The sequence below is a fragment of the Nelumbo nucifera genome, chromosome 8, assembly GCF_055504915.1.
Source record: "Nelumbo nucifera cultivar China Antique chromosome 8, China Antique-T2T, whole genome shotgun sequence".
Lineage (NCBI taxonomy): Eukaryota > Viridiplantae > Streptophyta > Magnoliopsida > Proteales > Nelumbonaceae > Nelumbo > Nelumbo nucifera.
Window position 1 is genome coordinate 53,993,563 of NC_142656.1, and position 14,001 is coordinate 54,007,563.

Below are 14,001 nucleotides of genomic sequence, written 5' to 3' on the forward strand. Positions count from 1 at the left end.
GAAAATTCCCTTTTTTAGGAAGTAGTTACTTCTAAGCCCATGAACTAGGTAAGTGCAGGGATGAACAGAAATGTGCTAAGGTTGGTGAGACCATAATGAATTTTTTAGGTTTCACAAGTGGTAGAGTCTAAGACTTTCATTTCTACAAAATGTGAGATCATTTCTACAAAAGGTGCATAAAATGATGTTGTGGAGAAGGACAAAGAGATGGGCTTTTAGAAGATCTTTCAAAGGAGGTGTTGGTGATCAAAGAGTTTAGAGTAAATTTGAAATAGAAAGAGCAAGAAAGCGAGGGGGCAGCACTCCATGCACCTCTCTCCTTTATTACTCTCATATCAACCTTCTAAGAAGACATGACAGCAACCTTAACAACAATAGATATGCATGGCAGTAAAGAGAACGAATTGTTTATGTAGCATAGAATGAGGATTGGTGATGATGATAGCAAAAATTTCTTTAAACAAATGTTGCAAAAAAAATCAATTATATTATCTAGCACTACAACATCAACTTTTTTGAGTAGCTCAATTGATTAGAGGGTGTGGCTATTAACCACAAGATCTAAGTAGGAGTGAGCAAAAAAACCAAAAAACTAAACCTATCAAAAAATCCAACCGAAATTGAAACAAAAAATCAGTTAACCAACTGAAACCAAATCAAAAAATCGCTTAACCGAACCGGTCTGTTGGATTTCAGTTTGGTGTTTTTGAAAAATCGAAGGTACCAGTTTGGTTTTGGTTAACCAATATAGAGAACCGACGGTTAACCAAATCAACCGGTATACATATATTTCTATATATTTTATATATATGTATTATATTATATTATAAATTAATAAAATATGTATTATATTTTATTTATAATATATGATATATTATTTATTATTTAAAATATAATATTATATATATATATATATATAATTTTTATTTATAATATACATTGTAAAAATTAAAAAACTAAAAAATCGATGAACCAAACCGACCATTAGTCGAACCAGTCAACCGATTAACCAATTGGTTTCGGTTATCGATTTTCCAAGAACTAATAGAACCAGTTTGGTTAAAAAAAAGGCTATGAGCACCCCCTAGGTCTAAGGTAGAAGCCCTTCATCTAGCATAAGGTTTCTTCAGGGGGGGGGGGGGGGGGGGGGGGGGGGGGGGCAGCACCCCATGCACCTCTCTCCTTTATTACTCTCATATCAACCTTCTAAGAAGACATGACAAAATTAACAATTTATTTTATTTTCTTTTTCATTAACTCGGTTGAGCAACCTTAACAACAATAGATATGCATGGCAGTAAAGAGAACGAATTGTTTATGTAGCATAGGATGAGGATTGGTGATGATGATGGCAAAAATTTCTTTCAACAAACGTTGCAAAAAAAAACAATTATATTATCTAGAACTACAACATCAATTTTTTTGAGTAGCTCAATTGATTAGAGGGTGTGGCTATTAACCACAAGGTCTAAGTAGGAGTGAGCAAAAAAACCAAAAAACTAAACCTATCAAAAAATCCAACCGAAATCGAAACAAAAAATCAGTTAACCAACCGGAAACCAAATCAAAAAATCGCTTAACCGAACCGGTCTGTTGGATTTCGGTTTGGTGTTTTTGAAAAATCGAAGGTACCAGTTTGGTTTTGGTTAACCAATATAGAGAACCGACGGTTAACCAAATCGACCGGTATACATATATTTCTATATATTTTATATATATGTTTTATATTATATTATATTATATTATATTATATTATATTATATTATATTATATATATTATAAATTAATAAAATATGTATTATATTATATTTATAATATATGATATATTATTTATTATTTAAAATATAATATTTTATATATATAATTTTTATTTATAATATACATTGTAAAAATTAAAATACTAAAAATCCGAACCAAACCGACCATTAGTCGAACCAATCAACCGATTAACCAATTGGTTTCGGTTATCAATTTTCCAAGAACTAATAGTACCAGTTTTGGTTAAAAAAAAGGCTATGAGCACCCCCTAGGTCTAAGGTAGAAGCCCTTCATCTACCATAAGGTTTCTTGGGAGGGGGGGGGGCAGCACCCCATGCACCTCTCTCCTTTAGTACTCTCATATCAACCTTCTAAGAAGACATGACAAAATTAACAATTTATTTTATTTTCTTTTTCATTAACTCGGTTTGAGAAACCTTAACAACAATAGATATGCATGGCAGTAAAGAGAACGAATTGTTTATGTAGCATAGGATGAGGATTGGTGATGATAATGGCAAAAATTTCTTTAAACAAATGTTGCAAAAAAATCAATTATATTATCTAGCACTACAACATCAACTTTTTTGAGTAGCTCAATTGATTAAAGGGTGTGGCTATATAACCACAAGGTCTAAGTAGGAGTGAGCAAAAAAACCAAAAAACTAAACCTATAAAAAATCCAACCGAAACCGAAACGAAAAATCAGTTAACCAACCAAAACCAAATCAAAAAATCGCTTAACCGAACCGGTCTATTGGATTTCGGTTTGGTGTTTTTGAAAAACCGAAGGTACCAGTTTGGTTTTGGTTAACCAATATAGAGAACCGACGGTTAACCAAATCAACCGATATACATATATTTCTATATATTTTATATATATTATATTATATTATATTATATTATATTATATATATTATAAATTAATAAAATATGTATTATATTATATTTATAATATATGATATATTATTTATTATTTAAAATATAATATTTTATATATATATTTTTCTAATATACATTGTAAAAATTAAAAAACTAAAAAACCGATGAACCAAACCGACCATTAGTCAAACCAGTCAACCGATTAACCAATTGGTTTCGGTTACCGATTTTCCAAGAACTAATAGTACAAGTTTGGTTAAAGAAAAAAGGCCATGAGCACCCCCTAGGTCTAAGGTAGAAGCCCTTCATCTAGCATAAGGTTTCTTGGGGTAGTGACACTTAGCCCCCTAGAACTTATGTTTGTGACAAAAAACCATCATAAAGTTTTAGATTTTAGTACTTTGCCCTTGGATGTTAAAGATAAAATTACAAAATCGCACATACAAAGTTTTGTATTCTATTGGATTTGTCTTTTTGTGCTTCACTCTTTTTCTTTGCTTGCATTTTTTTTTTTTATATTTTTGTTGTTCTTTCTAATATATAGTGTTTTCTGTATTATCTTGTTTTTTTTCCAATGTTCACAAAATTATACCAAGCATTAACACATAAATGGGAGAGGTTCACAAGTCAAAGGAATAACTAGGGTTGAACCGTGATGACACACACACAATTACACCAAGCATTAGATTCATTTTTTTTTTAAATTAATATTTGAGGCCAAAAGGCATCTCTTTTTTGGCAAAGATCACCACTATTGAACATCCAAGTGAGTAGTTATGGCCTTCATAAGTTTGCATTTATGTTTAAAAATTTTCAGAAACCTGACTAGTTTTCCAAAATCGAGACCATTTCACTAGTTTTCCAATTCAATTTGTTGGGTTGATTGTTTTGTTTGGTTTTTTATGATATCTGGTTTTAGGATATGACCGAACTGGCCAAGTCTTGGAACATGATTCAACTAGTCAGTTTGATCTACTTTTCTAAACAAGTAAATAGATGTTTTTTTTTTTTTTTGCATTTCCTCATTTTTTTGTTATATTTTCTACAACTTTTGTTTCTTGTATTATGTTTTATTTTCCTCTTTTCTTGTTATTTTTTTTTGTAATTTCTATATCTTCTACAGTTTCCTACTTTTTGTTATTTTTGTTTTTTATATTAAATTTCTACAAAATAGTCTCATACCCTATTTTTTATTGTCTTATTTTATTTTTTTTATTTCAAATTGACATTTCAATTATTTCTTTTGTTTTAATTATTTTAGTAAAGTAAACAGTTATTTTACACTTTCATGTAAGGCCCAATTTACCTAGGTAATTGCAAATTATCCATGTTCTTTTATTTCTTAGGTAAGTTAAACAATGACTATTTCACTCATAAAAAAGTCATTTACCACGGAATATACGGTTTACTGAAAAAACTAAAAATAACATGGGATTGTTGGCCAATGAGAACTACTTTCCTATTAACCAAATCCTCATCCCCTCATTTACTTGGACAAAAGATGGGGCCTAAGAGAAGCAACATTAAATGCTTGCCTATTTAGGAAGGGTTGAGTTGGAGATTTAGCTAAGTTGGTTCAGTTTCTTTGAAGCACTCCAGATAAGCTAATCAAAGATGCTAAAGTTCGAAAAACTAATAGATATCCACCTTAGAAAGTCAGAAGATAAGTTGCTTTAGGATGCATTTGGAGAGGGCTGAGATAAAGGTTAAGCTAAGTTGCTTTAGGATGCATTTGGCATTCCTTATTTTAATGACTCCTCTCCTTTTTGCAATTAAAATGCCCTTATGTACACCGAATTTTTAACTGCAAAAGGAGATGAGTCCTTAAAATAAGGAATGCCAAATGCAGCCTTAATTGCTTTGAAGCGCTCTAGACAAGCTACTAAAAGAAGCTGAAGTGGACATCCCATAAAATGACTGATTGACAGCTAGGCAGCTGGACCTGTTCATAGGTCGGGGTCGAGGTTTGTGTTGGGACCATTCAAATTTCAGAAAATGCTCAACCCGAGTCTAGCCCATGAATGGGTCTACTGATTGCCAACTTCAGCTCTTAGACTTTTCACCAAACATATCTCATAGACTGTCCATGTAGGGCCTGCCTCGAAAAGCTAGAAGCCAGCAATGAGCTTTAGACCTCTTAATCGAGCACTAAAGCAATTGCAAAGTAGAGGGATTTATGGTGTGATCGCCTACCCACACTTACCAAAAGGAAATCACAGCCGCATAGGGATGAAAACAAATTGGATTTGAATTGGGGTATATTCGGATCTGACTCAATAATATAAATTGCAGACCTGATCCGATTGAATCTGACAAACATCGATCCAAATCCAAATCTGTTAAGAATTTTGGATTTCCTAACATGATCCAATCCAATTTAATTTCAGAAAAAATTCATAAATTATTAAAAGAAAAAAGAAAAACCATCACAATTAATTTTGAATATTCGAAAACCTAAGGTGGGATATCCAAATCCAAGAAAGTAATCGAGATCCGATGCATTTGCAGCCCTACAACCGGAGAAACATGCCATGTGTAGGGAACATCAATCACAATTTAGAATTTACAAGTTACAACAACAGATGAAGATAGCTAGTTTATGAATTATGGTTTTTCTTGGTGGAAACTTCTTTAACTTGGTGGGTCCATTTCGGCTTTCATGTGAAATCCTTGCAACTTAACCTTGATGCCCGTTTGGCACGTCTTTCCACATGGTCTTTCAGTTGTTTACAAGCTGCAAAGACCAATTTTTGGTCTATTTCTGTTCGGCGCACGAAAGACCTAGTTGCAAAAAGAGGGAACACTGAAAAAATGCGGAAAGCCCATTTTGGGCTAATTTCGGGAAGCTCCAAATGAAGCTTCCCGTATCTTTTGCATTTTGATCTCACGCGAAAAAACGTGTATTTGCCAAACATGCTTTGAGCTGCTCAGATCTTTATATAAAAACTCAATGCATCTTTTGCATGTCAGAGCTATCAGAAGATCTTCCCAAAAAGGCACACCAAACAGGCCCTATTTCTTTTCTTATACTGTCCTCCATCAGATAATCTAAGTAAAATCTAAAGAGAGAAGAGAGTCCATGTCAGATTTCGCTATTCCTCCGATACATAAGCTATTCGTTTTCTTGATACTGTCCTCACTCAGACAATCTATTCAAGTAAACTCTAAAGATTTGACACTTCACATTCACCGCCTATTCTTTTGTTTATAAATAAGTAATATACGTTCGTTAGGGAGCGTCTCACGTACGATCTTGGATCTTGGATCTTGGATCTTGGAATTGGAATTGCAAGCAGTGGAAGTCAAGACATTGATACTACTGGAGTGGAGTACGTACTGCAAAAAAATGGAAGACAAGAATACTTTCATTCCTGTTCCCGTTGGATACCGATTTCAGCCAACCGATGAAGAGCTGATCAATTATTTTCTCAGACTCAAAGTTCTTGGTATTGATATTCCTTCGGTCGACGTTATAGACTTTGATGTCTATCGCTGCGAACCTGAGTTTCTACCTTGTACGTTTTTTTGCTTTCTTATTGCCTTCTTTCTTTGATCACAAGTTTTTCTTGCTTTCTTGCTGCCTTCTTTTTTGATCACTACGTGTTTCTGATTTCTTTTTTCTACGTCGTTGTACTAAGATTAGACCGATTCTTGAATAACAGATCATCATCTTATGTCGGGACCCATATGCGTAGATGATTTAATTTATCTATTCATATATATGTATTTTCCACATGAACTACGCAATAATACATACAAATATTTTAATCTATCTATAGTTGTTGATTTTTTTTCGTGTTTTAATTTAACAGTTAACACCCATATGCATATGTACGTTCTTTAATTTTACTTTTTTTTTTTCGCACCCATATGCATATTAGGATCTGTTTGGCACAGGAATCAGAATTGGAATGGTCTACTATACCATTTGGTTCATGTTAGAATTGGAATTGGAATCGGATTCGGATTCGAAATTGGCTGAAATGGATTCTCATTCCTTAAGGGAGGGGAAGGGAATGGCCATTCAGAATGGGAAAGGGAATGGGATTCCAATTCCGTCCAACCAACAAACAATTGGACCCTTCAATCTTTTTTCATCTATGTTTTTGTTTTTTATAGGTAAAAAAACTATATTAACAGAGACAAAGAGAATCTATACAATGAGGCGGGCTGTCCAAAATAACTACACTATACCTGAATTCTTCATTAGAGAAGCTATTGAATCGGTAGCCCCATTAAAAGACCTAGGAAAAAAAACTAAACATTTACGAAAGTAGCAGTTAAAGATTTAATAGTATCCACTCAATGAGAGGCCTCCCATGGTAAAGGAGAATAACCGAAGTCCAAAATACCAACCACTGATTTAGCATCTGAAAATATTAGCAACGTTCCAGCCTCGCTCCCTTGCAAAAGACAACCACACCCAAACAGCAAAAAGCTCTGCTGCAATTCATTCTACCTCCTGCAGCAAATAAAAAATTCTTTGTTAGAATTAAACGTACGAATACCCAAGGTTTAAAATATCACTACGTATTGGCCCATATCGGCCGTATGTATCTTATCGTGGCCTTCCCAATATGCCCCTACAGGGGGTGTGTCGGGTCAGACCATGGTTCAGAGGGTAGCCAGGCCTTAAACTGACCCCTCTGAACCAAATTACCCCTCCATCACTGGTACAATTAACACCAAAAGAGCTAATGGAGAATAAAATTGACGGAGGCATAGCTCTAGTGAAAATTGGTTCAGGAGGGGGGTCCATCTGTTGAGGATGTGAGAGACCTAATTCAGAGCACAAATTACTTATTGTTTTTTTTCACCACTCAGTTAAGAAAATGAGCAAGATTATTAAAAATTATATCATTCCGAGCCTTCCAAATGAGAGTAAACAACGGCCAACCTACTCAACATACAATTAGCCAACTCCTCTGAATGGCATTGACATAAAATAAAATGCAGAAATTCATTGACACAACCAAAATGAGACCACATAATTCTCATACCGCAGAAAGAAGCAAACAACACAGCTTTCAAAAACGAACAATGCACAAAAAGCTATAGAACATCTTCTCCTTCCATACAACAGAAAGAACACACATTCCCCACCTGCATACCATTTCTGGTCAGAATGGACTTAGTGGGAATAAATCCTCTAATTATTCTCCACAAAAAGAGTTTGCATTTTGGAGGTATTTTGAGTTTCCAAGCCTTCTGAATTAGCCTTTTCTGATTTTCTTCCATTACCACATTTGAGTCCTGCCAAAGATAGTCATGAAAGAGTTTGATAGAAAATTTACCACTAGGAGCTCCTAACCACAGAAAAATTTCCCTATCCAGAGTTCTAAAGACATGGGTTTCTAAAATGAATTGAATTTCTTCATAAGAAAGCAGCAGATTTAGCTTTGTCACATCCCAATCCCCATTCTCCATGATCAACTCTTTCACAGTTGGAGCTTGATCCCCCTCTAATCCGTGAACCTATTGGACAATTTCACATGTTAATTTCAGCATTCCTGCAAATTTGAACCCATAATTTTGGCAAAAAATACCGAATTGCTTTACAAATTGTTTTCCAGATTAGAGAAGCTTCCTTCAAAAATCTGTAAGGGATTAGCTCATGATTTTTTAAATATCTACACTTTAGGAGCTTGACCCACAAGGCAAGCTCACGTTTCTTATCTACAATTCTACATTGTTGATTTATTGCTGTTCTAATTAATTTATGCATTTACAGTGGTTACTACATATGGTGGTTTGATAAAGGAAAGGTATTACTTCGTTCCAAGAGAGAAGAAATCACAGAATGCATCAAGGCCAAATCGTGTGGTAACTCACCCTATCAAGGAAGGAGGTTGGTGGAAGGCTACACAAGGCAATAAAAGGATTTTTGATGCAGAAAGGAGGATCGTGGGATACAAGAAGAGTCTTGTATTCTACCGCTACAAGGAGACTAAGAAATCTAGCAAATCCGGTGAAAAAACCAACTGGATTATGCATGAGTTCAGCCTTGCAGAAGATGATGGACAAGTAGGCAACAAGTTCCAACAATGGGTCCTCTGTAGGATTAAAGAGAACAAGAGAAAAGGCGATGATACAGAAGAAAGACAAGGAGGAGGAATCATGGCCGGGGACTATAGGAATTTCAATGATGCATTTGCATCCTCAATCCCACTTTTAGAACAAGGAAATTATCATCAGGAAGAAACAATATTGCAAGATCAACGGGGTGCCGACAACACTACAAATGCAGTGTTGTGGCCAAAGGGGGATGAGGAAATGAGGGAAGCAGAGGAAATGATCAAACATAGAAATGACGACATTTCGAGGAATAGTGTGGCAACTGTACCGGTGTTCCCAGTGAATGATGAAGAGGCGGAAATGAACGAACTGTTGGAAATGATTGAAACAAATCATAGCTATTCTCCAGAAGTTCATACAGTTCAACCTAGTGGGGGCATTAAAGAACAGCAGCAGCAACTACCACAGCCACAACAAGAGGACAGTGCAGTTCTTATGCTGCAGCATACCTACTCTGATGGGATTTTCTACCAGCAGCAACAACCACTACTACCACAACCACAGCCCATGGAGATAACACTGCAGGCAAGTCAGCAAGCAAATAATCATGTGAACCTTCGGTATGATGTGATTCATGTTATGTGATTCTTGGGTATTTGGTGTTGAATAACAACAGCAGCAGCGGCAACAACAGCTACCACAATGTCTACAACCACAGCCAGCAATAAATCAGATATGGGATGACAGATACCTACAAAACTGGAATTTGTACAATGGTCCCATTCCCACATTTTTTACCTCAGTATCATTGGCCACAGGAGACACAATTTGGAGTGGTTAAATTAGAAAGCTGGAGAAAGGGAGAGATGAGTAAGAAGAAAGAGGAGGAGGAGGAGAAGAAGATAGTATGTTTGTCTCATCCTACTATTGTGTGCTACAACATCTACTTTTCTGAGTAATGAAAGCAACCCTTACACCCTTCCGTGGACGTAGCTTCCTTTTATGGAAGTGAACCACGTAAAAATTTGTGTGCCTTCTTCCTTCATTTTTTATGCTGACTGTAAGGCTATGTTTAGTTAGATACACGGAGACAGAAAGTTGAGGGGGACGTTCTTAACAAATTTTGCCAAGTTCCTTAAGAACAATTCCATCAATTTTCTGTTTCTGCACTAATCAACAAAAAAAAAAAAAAGCGTTCTGTTTCTGTGTTTTTCTCAACCAAGACAAGCACACACAACCTAAGGAAGCGTACTTAGATCTAAATTAACCTCGTGTAAAAGCCTCACACAGGATCCAAGTTCAGTTGTCAAAAACAATTTTTATTATAAACAAGAATAGAGAAAACAATGTTGTTAGAAATTTCTATAGGATGAAAGCAATGTATTGGATTCTTACTCGTAGTGGATTATGGGGGAGAACAACAGTTGCACAAGGTTCCAACTATGTTTTACAAATGGCCATGGAAGGAAAATGTGTGAACTTGATTCAATCTTTTCATGCGACTCCCACCCGCTCCCACCCCCACTAAATAGAAATCTTCTCCTTAATCAGAAGGCAAAATCCACTCAAAAAAATTCTAATGTTGGAATTATACATAGTTCAGTTGTTTTTTCCCTAACCAAGCCCCTTACTTAATTCAACTGTTTTATGTCTTGGTTTTCCTATACATATTAATAGTATGTAAAATGAAACTAATTCAGCCTAGGAATGGTGACCGGTTGGATTAGGTCTAGGTTGTGGTCATACCAACTCCGACACATAAAGCTGAACTCCAAACAAAACCTGGTTCACCCAATGAAAAAGGTGGGGTGCTAACTAATTTGAAAAATAGAATGAAGAGGGGCTTCCTTCGCTCATCATGAATCAATGAGGACAATATATCAATTGTAACTATGAACGTTGTACCTGTCAAACAAGGGGCATCTAACATTAATTGCAGAACAATTGCAGATTGAATGAGGTAAAACCTATGAATTTAAGGTGTGTATGTGTGGGTGGAGGGTGGAAGAGAGCAAAGCAATTTCAAAGCAGACAATAGATTTTGAATTCAAATTATTCTTGCTTCTGAAATGAGATGAAAATAAATGGTGATTGGTAAGTGAAGCTAATTGGTGTTGTTCCTAAATGGTGCTTGAACTATAGGCAAGCCAAAAGCTAAATGTGAACTAAGCAGATCTCATGATGGGATGATCAGTTCATTTTCTATTTTGTTTTGTTTTAAGTTTCCCGTTTAGTATTAACTTGCAGATACACCCTAACCTATCTGATGGCACAGTATTAACTCCAAACGTCAGATTTTTTTATTTGGTGAGTGGGGAAATAAAACTTGCACGTGGGATCCAATTTGAGATTCACAATGCTGACCAAATATACCAATACAAGGCAAGTCTCTCTTTTTGCTTTATTGTCTAAATTATTTTATAAAAATATATTAGGTAGAACTGTTTCATAAATGTTGATACATAGTGTTCTTCCATGGATTTTTTAATTATGTTCACAACAAAATGTAGTCCCATTTGAAAGTTAGTTGGGCTGGTCAGGTTGGAAAATAACTGAACCTAATTGTTCCATTAAAATCCAGCTTGAGATGGGCTTGTTGAAGTAAGAAATTAACTACTTATAAAAGAAAAAACACAAGAAATTGGTTGGTAACATGCTTGTTAAATTTGTTGACCAGATACTGGAAATTAACAGTGCAGATTTCAGTGGGGTTTCAAAGAGGAGTAGGGTATCTTGGCTATAAGGTGGGGACAGGTCGGTGGTCACTTCTTATTACGGGTGCTGTTGGTGGTTTCTCTCATTTTGTCACCTATTGGAGCTACTCCTAAGTTCTTTCCAATAAGACCCTACCCTTTTTAGTCTTTCCATTCATCCATCTTAGCATAAGCATTTCTGCCACACTCCTGTTTTGCCCATGTTGTTTCATTTATCTCCCTTTTGTCTTCTGGTTTCATGGAGTTTGGAGGTGACACCATAACACTTGGATAAAATTCCACTTCTACTTCGGAAAAGTTTGAGCGTATGTATAAAGTTACAAGAAGTTGCTAAACCTAGCTTTCATGAAAATTTCATGCAATAGAAACCACCAAGGCTTAGTATTGAGCACAGCAGACAGATATGGGGTCAACTTAATGTCCACAAATAATTGTTTCACTTTAGACATATCTTGACTACCTTGCATTCAAATGAAAACTTTATTTTTTCTCATTGAAGTGGACTGATCTAGCACACTGACAAGAGGCCATCAATGAAAATATCTCAAGGAAAACCCTGATGTTAAATAATAGTTCCCTTACTCCATTTTCATGTTTATGAAGTCAGAAATTTCCTAAATTTAATGAATTTTCAACAAGCATAATAATACAGATTCCATCCAGAACTTGGTCATACTTGTATAACAAAATAATACATCTCTAAATTATGATTGAAAAATATACTTACAGCTGAAAATTCAGGGTCGGGTTTTAACTAAACATATTGCTTGATGACAGGATGGAAAACCATTTCTAGTCAAATAATATCAGGCAACCCTCTCCTCCTGTTCTTGCTCATGTGCAGCAGGACTTTCTTCCAATCTTTCCTTCAAAGGTTGCTGATCCAAGACCTGGGCTGGCAAAACCTTTACAAGATGAGATGCCCAACTCTTACTGCTCTTCTTCTATTTAGATGATGCAAAAATTTTTCCCAGTTTTTGTAAATTACTATTGAGGTCCTTTAATGCTGTACGAAACTACATTTCAACCAGTAAAAACAAAGGGGGACTTCTTGAGATTGGCAAAGACAAATACAGCAAAAAATCTAGAGACGTGTAAAGTTCTTGTGGGTTCTCTAGTAAGCTCTACCGCCACAAACAAACCAGCACAATAGAAAGCAACAGGCCTGGACACTTGATATCTAAATACAAGGTTTACACCACAGCCAACTGGATCTCAGAGCACAACCATACCGAATGCTGATGGATATCTCTCTAAACACTCAGTAACCCATCACAGGATACGAGTGAAACACCCAAACAATCATCACCAAAGAGGAAAAATATAACACAGAAAAAACCCTTATCCAATCAGGTCCTTCTCAGATTTGAGTGACCAGCCTTTTACAGAGAGAGAGGAGAGAAGCAGATGTACTCGAGCTCCTCTTGCAGTCAGATCCTCTCTGATACCATCTAGAAGAAGAAAAGAGAAGAGAGAAAAGGATTGCCAAAAAAGTGATCGGGGCAATGCCCCACTTGACTTATATATCAGGGTTATCAAATAAAAGGGGATATTATAAGAATACCCCTGATTACAACTTAACAGAGTGACCAGCCCTTCTTGCCATTCGCTTTCAGAGCAACCCTGGTAGCCATCGATCTTCCTTGTTCTTCCTCTCCTTTCAATTCTCTAAAACCCTAACCCTAGGTCCGAACAGTTTATACGAAGAACAACACAGTGCTATTTTATTCTAGAGACATTTTCTCCGTTACAAAACAAACACTTGCAGTATTCGGAAATGACAAATGAGAAATCCACCCGATTTTACAAAAGGGTAATGTTGTCAATCGGCTCCGGTATTTCTCCTCCAGCTTTTGGTACTTGCTCGAGGAGACTGGATCCGCTACTGATTCAGGGCGCCACATATGCACATCCTATTATCTATCGGGAACATTTCCTGTTATTATTCATGGGAGATGTTTTCAATGCACGGTAGATATGCATGTAAGGCCCCAAGTGTGAGGGTCTTACAGATAAATGCATATGTATTAGGAATATTTCCTGTGAATTATAACTAATAATAATAAGTACGGAAGATTGCTCTCAATGCATGATAAGATGTGTGTGAGACGCCAAGTGTGAGAGGTGATAAGTTCTATTCTTGATAGAGCAGGCTTCATACCGACCTCACATATTATAAGTGTAGATATTCCAAGTACGTGCTGTGAGGTCGGAATGAGGCACGCTTTTTCAGGAGCGGATCCGAACTCGTTTGAGAGAATGAGATGGCTTTCATGCAGTGGCTCCTGACATTTCATGAGCTGAGGAACTTAGAGAATCCCCCACATCGAGTTTAATAAAAGCTAGTCGGGATCCTTGCTTTGTTAAGCTGCCAAATTAGTGCACGCTATCTTCACAACACAAGTTGCATCCTTAATGAGTGGTCAAGTATGTAATTATTTTCTATTCATTTTATTATTTCTAATTTGATTTTAAAGAAATTATTCTTTATTAATTATTAACTTGTATTATTTTTAAATAGAAATTAAATGAATTTTAAAATTAGTGAAAAATATTAACTTAAATTTATAATTACTATTAAGTGAAACTTAAATGGATTTCAAGTCGATGTTTTGAACCTTTCGTGGTTGGA

General features: G+C 35.7%; 1 long non-coding RNA gene across 1 annotated transcript; it reads right to left on the reverse strand.

The window, feature by feature from the left end:
* Positions 1-6,743: 6,743 nt before the first annotated feature.
* Positions 6,744-13,683, reverse strand: LOC104589686 (uncharacterized). Its single transcript, XR_016079158.1, has 2 exons — positions 12,097-13,683; positions 6,744-7,102 (listed from the first exon to the last, which is right to left on the reverse strand). It is a non-coding gene; the product is annotated as an uncharacterized LOC104589686 (long non-coding RNA).
* Positions 13,684-14,001: the final 318 nt, after the last annotated feature.